The sequence below is a fragment of the Geotrypetes seraphini genome, chromosome 3, assembly GCF_902459505.1.
Source record: "Geotrypetes seraphini chromosome 3, aGeoSer1.1, whole genome shotgun sequence".
NCBI lineage: Eukaryota > Metazoa > Chordata > Amphibia > Gymnophiona > Dermophiidae > Geotrypetes > Geotrypetes seraphini.
Genome location: NC_047086.1, coordinates 34,500,583 through 34,514,109, shown reverse-complemented (window position 1 = coordinate 34,514,109; position 13,527 = coordinate 34,500,583).

The window sequence follows — 13,527 nt, the reverse complement described above, 5'->3', positions numbered from 1 at the left end:
CAGCAAGGGAATCTCAAATCGTTTAAACGTTTGTCGAAACATTATTTGTTCTGTCAAATGAAATATGGGGTTAAGAGAGGAGACAATATAGTTTTCTAACTTGAATGTATAAATGACACTAAGAGATAGGGCGTGTGGGTGAGTATTGTGTGTGCAGGTGGGTGGGTTGTTTTTTTTATGTAGGGCAAGGCCGTTAAGGCAAGTCCGTTGCTTTGTAATGTGTGTTTTATTTAATAATGTACGTGTTTTTGGAACCTGCTTTGTATAAAGCGGGATATAAATAAAAGCCATAAATCATGTAGACACTACCTTATAGAACACCACCTAGTACACATGCACTCAACTGTCTCTGATGTGCCTAAGTGGCTTGCATGTTTAGATATCAATTTATAGAATTGTCCTTTGGGGCAATTCTCTACAGATCACCCAGTTAGGTACTGGGATACTGCATCCTAATGGATAAACTCTATGTGTGACACCTCAAAAATTGGTTCTGACACCCCTCCCCCTCCCACTGATCGGTATTCTATAAGGTGGGCCTAAAGTTAGGCTTGGCTTATAGCAGGGGTGTCCAACTTTCTGGCTTCCCTGGGCCTCATTGGCTGAAAAAAATGTCTCTGGGGCCGCGCAAACGCTGCAGCAAGACAGAGGAGGGAGCCGGCAAGGCGGTAAATACCCAGGGGGCAGCAGAGGAAAACCCTGCATCGCCCTCGACCGGGGCCGCACAAAATACACGGGGCCGCATGCGGCCCTTGGGCCACAGGTTGGACACCCCTGGTTTATAGAATAACACTGGGACCCATGCCTAACTTTAAGTGTGTCTATTTGCACCAACTAAAACACGGTACAAATCCTGGCACCTAAATTAAACACGGGTGCCTCAGACTACATTGGCACAAGCAAAAGTTTGACCCTGGATGCTCCCCAGAGCCAGTAGTCAAACGAAAACAAAAACACTGTGGAGAAGGTGACGCTCAAGATGCAGGCTTTATTAAAAGTACACTCAAATAATCCACATGACGAGATACCTAGGACCCAAGTTATGGGAACTACAGACCCAACACGGACCATGTTTCGACAAAACTGTCTTCCTCAGGGGTCCTATGAATGATAATATGATAAATGGAATGTATCCTAAAGTAATATGTGGTTTATTTGCAAAAAAAAATCTTGCGGTGAATTGTGATTTAAATAACAAGTGTCAAAAATGTTTTTTGTTTTTTTTTTAACTGTGAATAACTGTAAATGTGCAAGTGTTGGTAAATATCTAGAAGTGACCGGATAATTGCTGTGTACTTCGCATGTAGAAAGTGTGAAAGTTGCGTTTGAAATGATGTGATAGGATGTTAAAAAGATGCCCATCCCATGAAATGCATGACAAATGCCGTGATAGATAAAACATGCCTAGAAGGGGCCAAGAAGAAAAAGAGAGAGGCATGGTAAAATAATTAGATACATACCCAGAAGGTCCTAATGCAAAAACTCGTGGATCAAAGACTAAAAACTAAAATGGTCAAATTGTTATAAAAAAGGACAGAAATATGAGAGTAAACCTGTGTGCATGAAGATAATATTAATAATAGAGCTGAATCTTAAATTAAAACATATGTCCGTAAAAAGAACCCCTTTAATATTAATAAAAACATTATAATTAAAAACACTATCGGCCTCTTTTACAAAGCCGCACTAGCGGCTGCTCTGCGCTAACGGCTCCGAAGCCCAATAGAGAATTAAAGGGCTTCGGGGCTGTTTCTGCGCGCCAGCCGCTAGCGCAGCTTTGTAAAAGAAGCCGTATATCTAGAAACGCTGAAATGTTAAAAACCTAAGGGCTCCTTTTACGCATGCACCAGATTAGCGCACGCTAGCTGAAAATCTACTGCCTGCTCAAAAGGAGGCGGTAGCGGCCAGCGCATGGGGCAATTTAGCGTGTGCTATTCCGCGTGTTAAGGCCCAGCGCATCTTCGTAAAAGGAGCCCTAAGTGTTAAAAAATCCATATAGACGTGCTTTTAGATTTCTCAATGTTAACATGTAGAGCCTGGAAGGGCTCTTATAAAGTTGCAGAAGGTGTGATAGAGATCCAACCTTTATGATAACGTAAGTAACTCATTAAGGAGGTTAGTATCCCGTTACAAACGTGATATGTAATGCTTACATTTATGCAGAAAGTAATGGATCATAGGACTTAAACAGCATCCACAAACAATATATAAAATACTAAACAGCTGGTAAATTTTTAAAAAATTCAGTAGACTTTTAAAAAAAGGGGGAAATGACATCAGAGGAAAAACCAACACAGGCGCGAGCAGCAGGTTGGGGGTTACTGCTCGTGCTTAGAATGTTAAAGAGGTAAATGGAAAGGGGCGTGTGGGGGGCAGGGAAGGAGTGGATTAGGATGGAGGTGGAGAAGAGGGAGGGGAAGGGATGACCCTTCCCCAGGCGCCTCTCACCGTCTTACCCTCTCACCCTCGCCACTGCCTATCTCAACTTTGGTGCCAGTATGTGTCATATTTGGCACTGGTATATTAGGCCAGGAATTTGGGGGGGGGGGGGGCTAATTTACCAGTTCTAATGGTTTCCATGCTCAAACTTCACCCTTAACCACATCTTGCCAATTTCCACATTTTAAAAAAAAAAAAAAAGTCTTTTAATGGGGTTTTCAATTATGACACCAATTAAGCCAATTAAAATAATGTGAGTTTCGCACAGAAATCGTCTCTTGAAGGCAGTGTAAGCGTTGTACCTTGACTATTTAAGCAACAATTGTATTGTTTTGCTGTGCTTAGATTTTGGTGCTTCCATTACTTCATCCAACAGAGCAGACCTCGAGCAAAACACCATAAAATTATAAATAAACAGGCCCAAAAAACCTGCATTGCAGCTCTTTGTAAGTCCATTTATAATAGTACTGTTCGCAGTTAATCTCTTTTCTTTTTTTCTTTTTTTTTTTGATTTGCAGCAGATAGGTTATACTGAATTAATGATTTTTTTAACTACTTTTTTCACTTGGAACCTAATCTTAGAAATCTGATGACCACACTTACTATAATAGGAGACATGTCAAAAGTGGCTGCTTATTTCATTGATTAATCAGCCAGAAAGGGGATTAGGCCTGAAAACTGCACAGCTCACAAAAATCTATACTTATTGAATTAAACATATTTGAGACTTTGTTTATCAGTTTCATCCAAAGCCAGCCTTTGGGGATGTATATGAGATGAAATGGTTTTATGGTATGAAAATGAAAGCGTACCTAGTTAATAAGGCAACAGCGCACGTTAATTTTTCAGTTGACTATCCAACAACTGGTCAACATGAGGTACAAGGCAAAAACAAGCAAGTCAATATTCAGATGCTGCAGTCAGCATATTTTGCAAATGCTAGCTATGGTGCTGAATTAATTTGCAGGACAGGTTCACGAGCCTTTATTTGAAATGCTCGGGACCAGATACTTCTTGGATTTTGGAATTTTTCGTTTCTTGCCTGCTGTGGTCCTGCAAGATTCTTTCCGCTATGACCTGCCCTTGCTGACATTACTTCCTGTTTCCTCCCTGACTGGGTGCAATTTTCCCCAACCTGTCTCCATGAGAATGACACGGGGACAAATTTTTCGCCGTCCACGCAGGAACTCATTTTCCCGCCCCATCCCATCGAGTTCTTTTCCTGTCCCTGCCGCATTCATGGAAGCTCTGCCTTGGCTGCATAAGCCTCGAACGCTTATGCTTTGAAAGTGTTTGAGGCTTGTGCAGATGCAGACGGAGCTTGCAGGAAAAGGGCAGGGACAGGAAAAGAACTCGATGGGATGGGGCAGGAAAATGAGTTCTTGCGTGGACGGGGAAAAATTTGTCCCCGTGTCATTCTCCTGTTTCCAACAGTGGCCAATCCAGGTCACAAATACCTGGCAGAAACCCAAAGAGTAGCAACATTCCAGAGCTGAGATTGTGATGTCATAATGCCTCATTCCACCAGTGCCTAAGAGCCAACCTCAGCGGTGATGTCACAATGGTTTAACTGTCCTATACTTAAGAACATAAGAATTCCCATACAGGGTCAAATCAATGGTCCATCTGGCCCTCAGCAGTTAATGAATATGAATCGCTCCAGTCACCAGTGAAACCTCAGCAGGGCTGTCGCAAGCTGGAAATGTGCCCCGTGTGACTCGCTCCTATTCTGCCCACTGCATTGCAGCCAAGGAGGTAAGGCAACGGACGGGAATCAATTTTGGAGCCCCTACATCCCTTGCACCATGTGCAGCTGCACTGCCTGCACATAGCTCACTAGGCTCTGTACCTCAGAGCAGTGCTACCTCTTAAGGCAGTGTCTCGCAAATTTTGTGAGCCGGTGGCACACTAAATTGAGGGTCTTGGCTCGAGGGCGTCCAGAAGTGCAAGGACATCGACGCAATGATGAAATGCACATAGAAACACGACAGCAGATAAAGGCCAAATGGCCCATCTAGTCTGCCCAACCGCAGTAACCATTATCTCTTTCTCTTTCCAAGAGACCCAACGTGCCTAATAGAAACATGATGGCAGATAAAGGCCCATCTAGTCCGCCATGTCATCATTGTGTCAGCATCCGCGCATGCATGGAGGCCCTCCAGATCGGGCCCTAAGACACCAGTGGTTGAGGGGGGGGTGCTGAAAAAGAAGGCATGGAGAGAGGCCAGTGAGGAGGAGAGGCACTGGTGCACAGCCTACAGGATGTGCCTCTCACTACAAGAGGTACATCCTGATCAGTGATGCAGCAGAGGGACTCGCCGGCAGGAAAAAGCCGCATAGCAGCCTGTTTAGCGTGCTGCGGCTGCCAACACTGCTGGAGGAAGGTTTGTTGCTTGGGCATCTCGCTGGGAGGGTCAGCAGGATTTGCATGGGAGGGAGAGTTAGGAGGGTCAGTGGGGGTTCGGCTGGGAGGGGGGGAGAAGCGGTCTGCCTCGGGCCCTCCAAGGCCTGGTGCCATTACCTTCTTTGGGCAGCAGCAGCGTTTACAATTCGCTGCTGTTGCCGGCTTCAGGCCTTCTTCTCTGCCGGGTCCTGCCTACTTCCTGTTTTCATGAAGACAGGACCTGACAGAGAGGAAGGCCTGAAGCCGGCAACAGCAGTGAACTGTAAACACTGCTGCTTTCCGATGAAGTTCATGACACCAGGCCTTGGGTGACAGAAGGAGGAAAGGGAGCAGAAGGGGAGAGAATTGGGGAGAGTGTTGCTGTACCTAACTGGAGGGAGAACAAAGATGAGGGAAGGAATGAAAGGAGATGCCAGGGCTTGGAGGGAAGAAGAGATGCCAGGACATGGAGGGAAGGAGGAAGGTATGCCAGACCAAGGGAAAAGGAAGGGGGAAAGGAAGGAGGAGATGTCAGAGCATGGAGGGGGAGGGAGATGGAAGAAAGGAGAGAGATGCCAGGGAATCAGGGAAGGGATGATACCAGACCATGGGGTGGGAAGGAAAGAAAGGAGAAGAGAGAGATGCCAGATCATAGGGGAGGGGGTGGTGACAGAGAGAGAAAAATGGAGAGGTGATAGAGCTGAAATCAATCATGTACAAAGGAGAGAAGGGGCACAAGATAGACAGTTTATGGAAGGAGCATAGAAAAAGGGAAGATGCCATATGGAAGAGAGAGAGAGAGAGGGTGGACACTGGATGGAAAGAGCAGAGAGGGCAGTGAATGGAAGGGGCAAGACAGAGGGTGAACAGTAGATGTAAGGGGTTAGAGAGAGGGAAAGATACTGAATGGAAGTATGGGGGAGAGGAGGGACAGCCACTGAATGGAAGTATGAGTGACAGGGGGAGTAGACGCTGGAAGGAAGTGGGAAGAAGAAATAAAAAAAGGGCACATGCAGGATTGAGGGAAGAGGATAGAATTAGTTACTTGAAGGGGTGAGGGAAAGAGGTGGCAAGCTATAGGTAGACACAGTGAAAGAGGGAATTTGAGGACTGAATAGTAAAAAAGAATTTAGACAGAGGCAGAAAATAAATTGAGAAGTAAGACCAGGGAAGAACAGGAGGAAGGGAGTGGAGAGAGAGATGCCAGAGCAGGAGGGAAGGAGAGGAGACAGATACCAGACCTGGAAGGAGGAAAAGAGGAAGAAGATAGATAATAGATCTGAGGGGAAAAAAGGAGGAGACAGATATGCTAAAATTTGCTGGGAGGGAAGGAGGGAAGAAGGAAAGAAGGAGAGAAAGAGGCAGAGAAAGGGGGAGGTGGTTGTAAGCACATTAGAAAGACTACAGAGAAAAAGGCTTGGACGAAAGGGGAAAGACAGGAGGCAGATTCAGGACTATGGGAGGTTCAGACAGAGGGGGAGAGAGAGGGAAACCTGGAACAAAGGTAGAAAGGAGAACTGACACTGGATCTGGGGTGGGTAACAAAGGAAAAAGAGAGAGAGAGACCTGGACCCAAAGGGAATGGGGCTGGATTGTGAAAGAAATGTTGGATGCAAAAGAAAGAAAGATTGGATGCACAGTCAGAAGGAAGTGCAACCAGAGACTCATGAAATCACCAGACAACAAAGGTAGGAAAAATGATTTTATTATCAATTTAGTGATCAAAATGTGTCTGTTTTGAGAATTTATATCTGCTGTCTATATTTTGCACTATATTTGTCTATTTTTCTATAGTTACTGAGGTGACATTGCATATTTTAAAGTCATCTGCCTTGACATCTTTGAAAAAACCCTGAAACTCGTAAATGATAATTAACATTTTCTCTGCGTATAGTGTGCTTTGTGGTTTTTTAAAAAATATTTTATGTTTACCATTATGAAATAATAAGATATTGTGTGTACATGAAAATGAATGGAAGAAATTGGTGGCTGGGCTAGGGCGGGATTGGGGGCGGGACTGAATATTAATAGATGTCCTGTTTTGATTTTTAAAAAAAATGGTCACATTAGCCATGCCCCATGCCTCCTACCAACGCATTTTAGATCTCATGTTCCAAAGCTTATGTATATCAAATTCCTGGTTCCAATACTTAGCTCATATCTTTTTCAAACATATGTATCTTGTTGTAAACATATGTCTCCTGCTGTTAACACTGTACTCTATCTCGACACGACCCTCATTGTAAACCGCTTCGAACTTAGGGTATAGCGGTATATAAGAAATAAAATTATTATTATTATTATTACCCATATGCAAAATATAAAAGGGTGAGCTTCCCAAAGCCCTGCCAGCAGAAGATCTCTTCATCTAGGAAGGAAGGGGGGATTTGTTCAGAGATGTTTGGAGGTTGCATAGAAGAAAAACGGTACACTGGCTCTGGTATGGTAATCTTTGTTGTTTGTTTTGAATTTTAAAATAAAAGAAATAAAGAAGTAAATAAGAAAATGGGTAAATATATGGGGGCGGAGCAGGGTGGGGGCAGTGTACTTGTGTGCCTAGGGGCCCTCGACGAATTAATCCTGCCCTGGCTGCAGGAAAGCAGGATTTAGATTAGGAACTGGGGGGAGTTCCTTAAAAGCTGCTAGAGGTTTCCATACAAGAAGTAATTGCAGCTTTTACTTCTTTAGACATGGTTTTCACTGAATTTCTGAACTGGATAAGTAATTGGAGATCCATCTTTTACAACATTGTCCACCATGCTACATGATCAGTGGCATAGTAAGGGGGGGACATGGGGCAGACCGCCCTGGACGCCATCTCAGTGGAAGCACTGGCCCCTCTCAACCCCCCCCCCCCCCCCTCCATGCCATGCTCGTGCCCTCCACGCCCCGTACCTTTTTAAAATCTTCGACAGAAATTACTCTAGCCTATTGCTCACGCAGGCCTGGCTCCCTCTAAAATCACTTCCGGGTCGTGGGGCCAGGAAGTGAAATCAGAGGGAAAGCCAGCATGAGCAGCAGGTGGAGAAGCTGCTCCTGCTGGTGAAAATTTAGAGTTACGGGGGTGGGAAGGGATGGCGCAAGTGTGGCGTGGGGGGTGAGAAAGATTGGGGGGCAGAGAGGAGGGTGCGGGGGGGCTGTGGAAGGAGCTTGGGGGAACTGACAGGAAGGCACGTGGGGAGTGTCACTGCCCCCATGTGCCTCCCAACCTTGCTGCACCATGATTAAGATTTGAAACCAGTAGTTCTACTAGTGCTCCGTCTAAAATTGCTTTTTAGCTGGATAGTGTTATCAACAATTAATCTCGCCACTATCAGAATACAAATTTAACAAGATACAGCTTTTTGCTTACAGCGAGGTGTATAAAAAAAAAAAAAAAATCATTCCTCCTGGCCTTGTGAATCAGTAACACTTCAGGGGTTAAAGCAATTTTTGCTGATGGTCACCACTGATCACACTCACTTCAGTAGCCAGAGTGTAAAATTGTGTTTAATGTCCCTAGCTGATGATTTCAGATAGGAGTTATGGTTCCCCCGCACTGGCATGCCTCGCTCTCACTTGAAACTAAAATGAGTTTTGCAGCTGGAACATGGCTGAGGAAATGCATTCTGACAAATAGCTCTCCCAGACGTTCCCTGAAAGGATACATGGTTCCAAACACCCCGATCAGTTCTCTTGACAAACCGTATTCTGTCAAAGCTATTTCAGTTTATCATTCATATAATGGATTGCAAACTCCGCTATCAAAACCCAGTGAGTTGTGATACAAACAAACCGTAACATTAATATTAAATGTGCCTAAACACTATTAAGAATTACTTAAATAGAAAGCTGTGTTGGTCCAGGGCAGGATTTACACTTTGGCAGGTCCTAGGCAAATAAGAGTAGGAATATACACTATGGGGCTCATTTAAAAAAAATAAAATAAAATAAAGTCGTCCAAAAGCCATCACAAAAGCGGTCTAGATGTCCAGGCGAGCCGGAATTGTCTAAGGCGGTGTCTCGCAAACTTTCCGGCGGACGGCACACCGAATCTAGCGCCCTGGCCGGAAGGCACCTGGAAGCGCGCGGTCGTTGTGTCTACGTCGGTGCATGCGCGGACGCCCATCTGGCCGCGACCTGCTTCGGTGGAGGGATCCGGGAGGAAGGGGAGGTGCGGGGGAGAGGAGGACAGACGCCGGCGCCGATGACTTCCTCCTCGCCAGTGGGTCGCGGCACACCTGAAATCCCAGCACACAGTTTGCGATACACAGGCCTAAGGGGTCCTTTTATTAAGGTGCACTAACCAATTTAGCATGTGCTAAAGATTAGTCTGCGCTAAATGCTAAGATATCCATTATATTACGCACCCTGATTCCAATGTATTCAATAAGTCATACAACAGTACATAGATAAGAACATAAGAATTGCCGCTGCTGGGTCAGACCAGTGGTCCATGGTGCCCAGCAGTACGCTCCCACAGTGGCCCCCAAGTCAAAGACAAGTGCTCTACCAGAGCTCTACCTGCGTACGTTCCGGTTCAGCAGGAACCCGTCCAACTTCGTCTTGAATCCCTGGAGGGTGTTTCCCCCCATGACAGCCTCCGGAAGAGCGTTCCAGTTTTCTACCACTCTCAGGGTGAAGAAGAACTTCCTTACGTTTGTACGGAATCTATCCCCTTTCAACTTGAGAGAGTGCCCTCTCGCTCTCCCTACCTTGGAGAGGGTGAACAACCTGTCCTTATCTACTAAGTCTATTCCCTTCAGTATCTTGAATGTTTCGATCATGTCCCCTCTCAGTCTCCTCTTTTCTTTTTTTAGGTGCAGTGAGAAGAATTGCACACACTATTTGAGGTGCGGCAGTGCTATGGAACAATACAAAGTCATTATAACATTCTCATCTTTGTTTTCCATTCCTTTCCTGATAATTCCTAACACTCTATTTGCTTCTCTTTTTTTTTTTAGCCTCCACTGCACACATAAGAACATAAGAAGTTGCCTCCACTGGGTCAGACCGAGGTCCATCTCGCCCAGCGGTCCGCTCCCGCGGCGGCCCATCAGGTCCGCGACCTGTGATGTGGTTTCTGACCACTTCTATAACCTACCTCAAGTTCTATCTGTACCCCTCTATCCCTTTATCCTCCAGGAACCTATCCAAACCCTCCTTGAACCCCTGTACAGAGTTCTGGCCTATCACATCCTCCGGAAGCGCGTTCCATGTGTCCACCACCCTCTGGGTAAAAAAGAACTTCCTAGCATTTGTTCTAAACCTGTCCCCTTTCAATTTCTCCGAGTGACCCCTAGTGCTTGTGGCTCCCCACAGTTTGAAGAATCTGTCCTTATTCACTTTCTCTATGCCCTTAAGGATTTTGAAGGTTTCTATCATGTCCCCTCTAAGTCTCCTCTTCTCCAGGGAGAACAGCCCCAGCATTTTTAACCTGTCAGCGTATGAAAAATTTTCCATACCTATTATCAGTTTAGTCGCCCTCCTCTGCACTCTCTCAAGTACCGCCATGTCTTTCTTGAGGTACGGCGACCAGTATTGAACACAGTACTCCAGGTGCGGGCGCACCATTGCGCGATACAGCGGCATGATGACTTCCTTCATCCGGGTTGTGATACCCTTTTTGATGATGCCCAGCATTCTGTTTGCTTTCTTTGAGGCTGTCGCACATTGCGCCGATGGCTTCAGTGATGTGTCGACCATCACCCCCAGGTCCCTTTCCAGGTTACTCACCCCTAGCAGTGTTCCCCCCATTTTGTAGCTGAACATCGGGTTCTTTTTCCCTACATGCATGACCTTGCATTTCTCTACGTTAAAACTCATTTGCCACTTTTTTGCCCAGTCTTCCAGTCTCGTTAGGTCCCTTTGCAGGTCTTCACAGTCTTCCGTGTTTCTAACCCTGCTGCAGAGTTTGGTGTCATCAGCAAATTTGATAGCCTCACCTTTTGTCCCTGTCTCCAGATCATTAATAAATATATTGACCAGTAGAGGTCCCAGCACCGACCCCTGCGGAACTCCGCTCGTGACCCATTGCCAATCTGAGTATTGGCCCTTTACTCCAACCCTCTGTTTCCTGCCTGCCAACCAGTGTTTGATCCATCTGACTGTTTATTCCTTCAAAGAAGTACAGCAAGTTCATGAGGCATGACCTTCCCTTGCAGAAGCCATGCTGGTTCGCCTTCAGTTGTCCATTGTTTTCTATGTGTTCGCAGATTGTGTCCTTTACCATTGCTTCCATCATCTTTCCTGGAACCGAGGTCAAGCTCACAGGCCTGTAGTTTCCCAGGTCACCCCTTGATCCCTTCTTAAAGATGGGCGTGACATTTGCTATTTTCCAGTCCTCTGGGATCTCCCCAGTTTTTAGGGAGAGGTTATATATTTGGCAAAGTGTCTCTGCTATTTCGTTTCTCAGTTCTTTTAGTACCCTTGGGTGGATGCCGTCCGGGCCTGGTGATTTGTCGCTCTTTAGTCTATCTATCTGTCTGAGGACATCCTCTTTGCTTACCTCTAGTTGTACCAGCCTTTCGTCGTGTTCTCCGTTTATAATCACCTCGGGTTCTGGAATATTGGATTTGTCTTCTCTGGTGAAAACTGACGAGAAGAATTTGTTTAACCTTTCAACTATCTCTTTTTCCTCCTTTATCGCTCCTTTCCTGTCTCCGTCGTCCAGTGGTCCCACTTCCTCTCTGGCTGGTTGTTTCCCTTTCACATACCTGAAGAAGGGTTTGAAGTTTCTTGCTTCTCCTGCCAGTCTTTCCTCATATTCTCTCTTTGATTTCCTGACCTCTCGATGACATTCTTTCTGGTGTCTTTTGTGCTCTTCCTGGTTTTCCTTTGTTGGTTCCTTTTTCCATTTCTTGAAGGATGATTTCTTGTCGCTTATCGCCTTTTTAACTGCAGTTGTTATCCATGCTGGGTTTCTAGTTCGATTTTTTTTGCACCCTTTCCTAAACCTTGGGACGCACAGGTCTTGTGCCTCGAGCACTGTGCCTTTAAGCAGTGTCCAGGCTTCCTTTACGGTCTTCACCTTCCCTGAGCTGTTGCTGAGCTTTTTTCCTACCATTTTCCTCATGTCCTTGTAGTTTCCTTTTCTGAAGTTGAGTGCTGTCGTTGTGATTCTTTTCACCTTTGATGTTCCCATGTTTAATTTGTACTGGATTATGTTGAAATCGCTGTTCCCTAATGGTGCTAGTACCACCACTTCCTTTGCGGGTCCCTCTAGCCCGTTAAGGATTAGGTCTAAAGTGGCATCCCCTCGCGTTGGTTCCGTGACCAGCTGCTCCTTGAAACAGTCCCTTATCGCCTCTAGGAATTTAGTTTCTCTCGTGCAATTTGAGTGCCCAATGTCCCAGTCTATTCCCGGATAGTTGAAATCCCCCATAACCACCATCCTTCCACTTTTGCACACCTGCCTCAGTTCGGCCTCCAGGTCCAGGTCGTTTGCTTCTGGCTGTCCTGGTGGGCGATAGTACAGTCCCAATTTGATGTCAGCTCCTTCCCCTCCTGTCAGCTTAACCCATAGTGACTCCAGACTGTCTGCCCTTATTGCTGTTTCTGTTCTGGATGAAGGAATGGAGTCCTTTATATACAGTGCTATTCCTCCCCCCTTCTTGTGTGCCCTGTCCCTCCTGTAGAGTTTGTACCCTGGTAGGGCCACATCCCATTTGTTGTCCTCTGACCACCATGTCAGCCTGGATCACCATGGAAGCCTGGATCACGTAGCTATAGTTCGGGTTCCTCTTTCTCATATGCATCATTTTGCACTTGCTCACATTAAAAGTCATCTGCCATTGTGATGCCCAGTCTCGCAATGTCCTCTTGCAATTTTTCACAATCCTTTTGTGATTTAACAACTTTGAACAACTTGCGTCATCAGCAAATTTGCACTGGCTTTTACTAAACCGTGGTAGCGCCGTGGTCCAGTGAGGTAAATACACCAATGCTCATAGGAATTGAGTGAGTGTCGGAGCATTTACCTCACCTGCCCATGGTCAGAAGCTGTACCTCGGTTTAGTAAAAGGAGTCTTTAATTATCCGACTAGTTATTTAAGATCATTTGATAAATATGTAAAAAAGCAGCGGTTTCAGCACAGACCCTCATTTAGAATATTAACCATTTAGCCTTACTTTTGTCTTTCTATCTTTTTTTTTTTTTTTAATCTTTATTTATGCTAGCTGAGAACAGAACATTTCCTTAAGAGGAAAACAATTCACGTTGTAATACATACACAATAGGACATTAACTCCTACCCCATGACTTTATCATTTCTTCCGAAGTCTTTCATGAGGTGCAATGTCAAATGCCTTTTGAAAATCCAGATACATAATATCCACCTATCTCACCTTTATCCACATATTTAATCACCCCTTTGAGGAAATGTAGATGGGTGAGACAAGATTTCCCCTTGCCTAAATCCATGTTGGCTCTGTCTCATTAATCCATGCTTGTTCGTTTTTTTTTGCTCAGAACTGACATCTGGCTCACCAGTCTATAATTTCCCAGACCACCTCTTGAACCCTTTCTAATAATTGGCATTACTTTGGCCACCCTCCAGTCTTGGATAAGTTCCTGAAGGATACAAGGATTGAGGGATACAGATAGAGGTAGGGATAGGTTATGAAAGGGTATAGATAAAGGATTCAGGGGACTAAAGGGTTTAGATAAGGATCACCTTACAGGTCATGGACCTGATGAGCCACCACGGGTGCGGACTGCTGGGCGC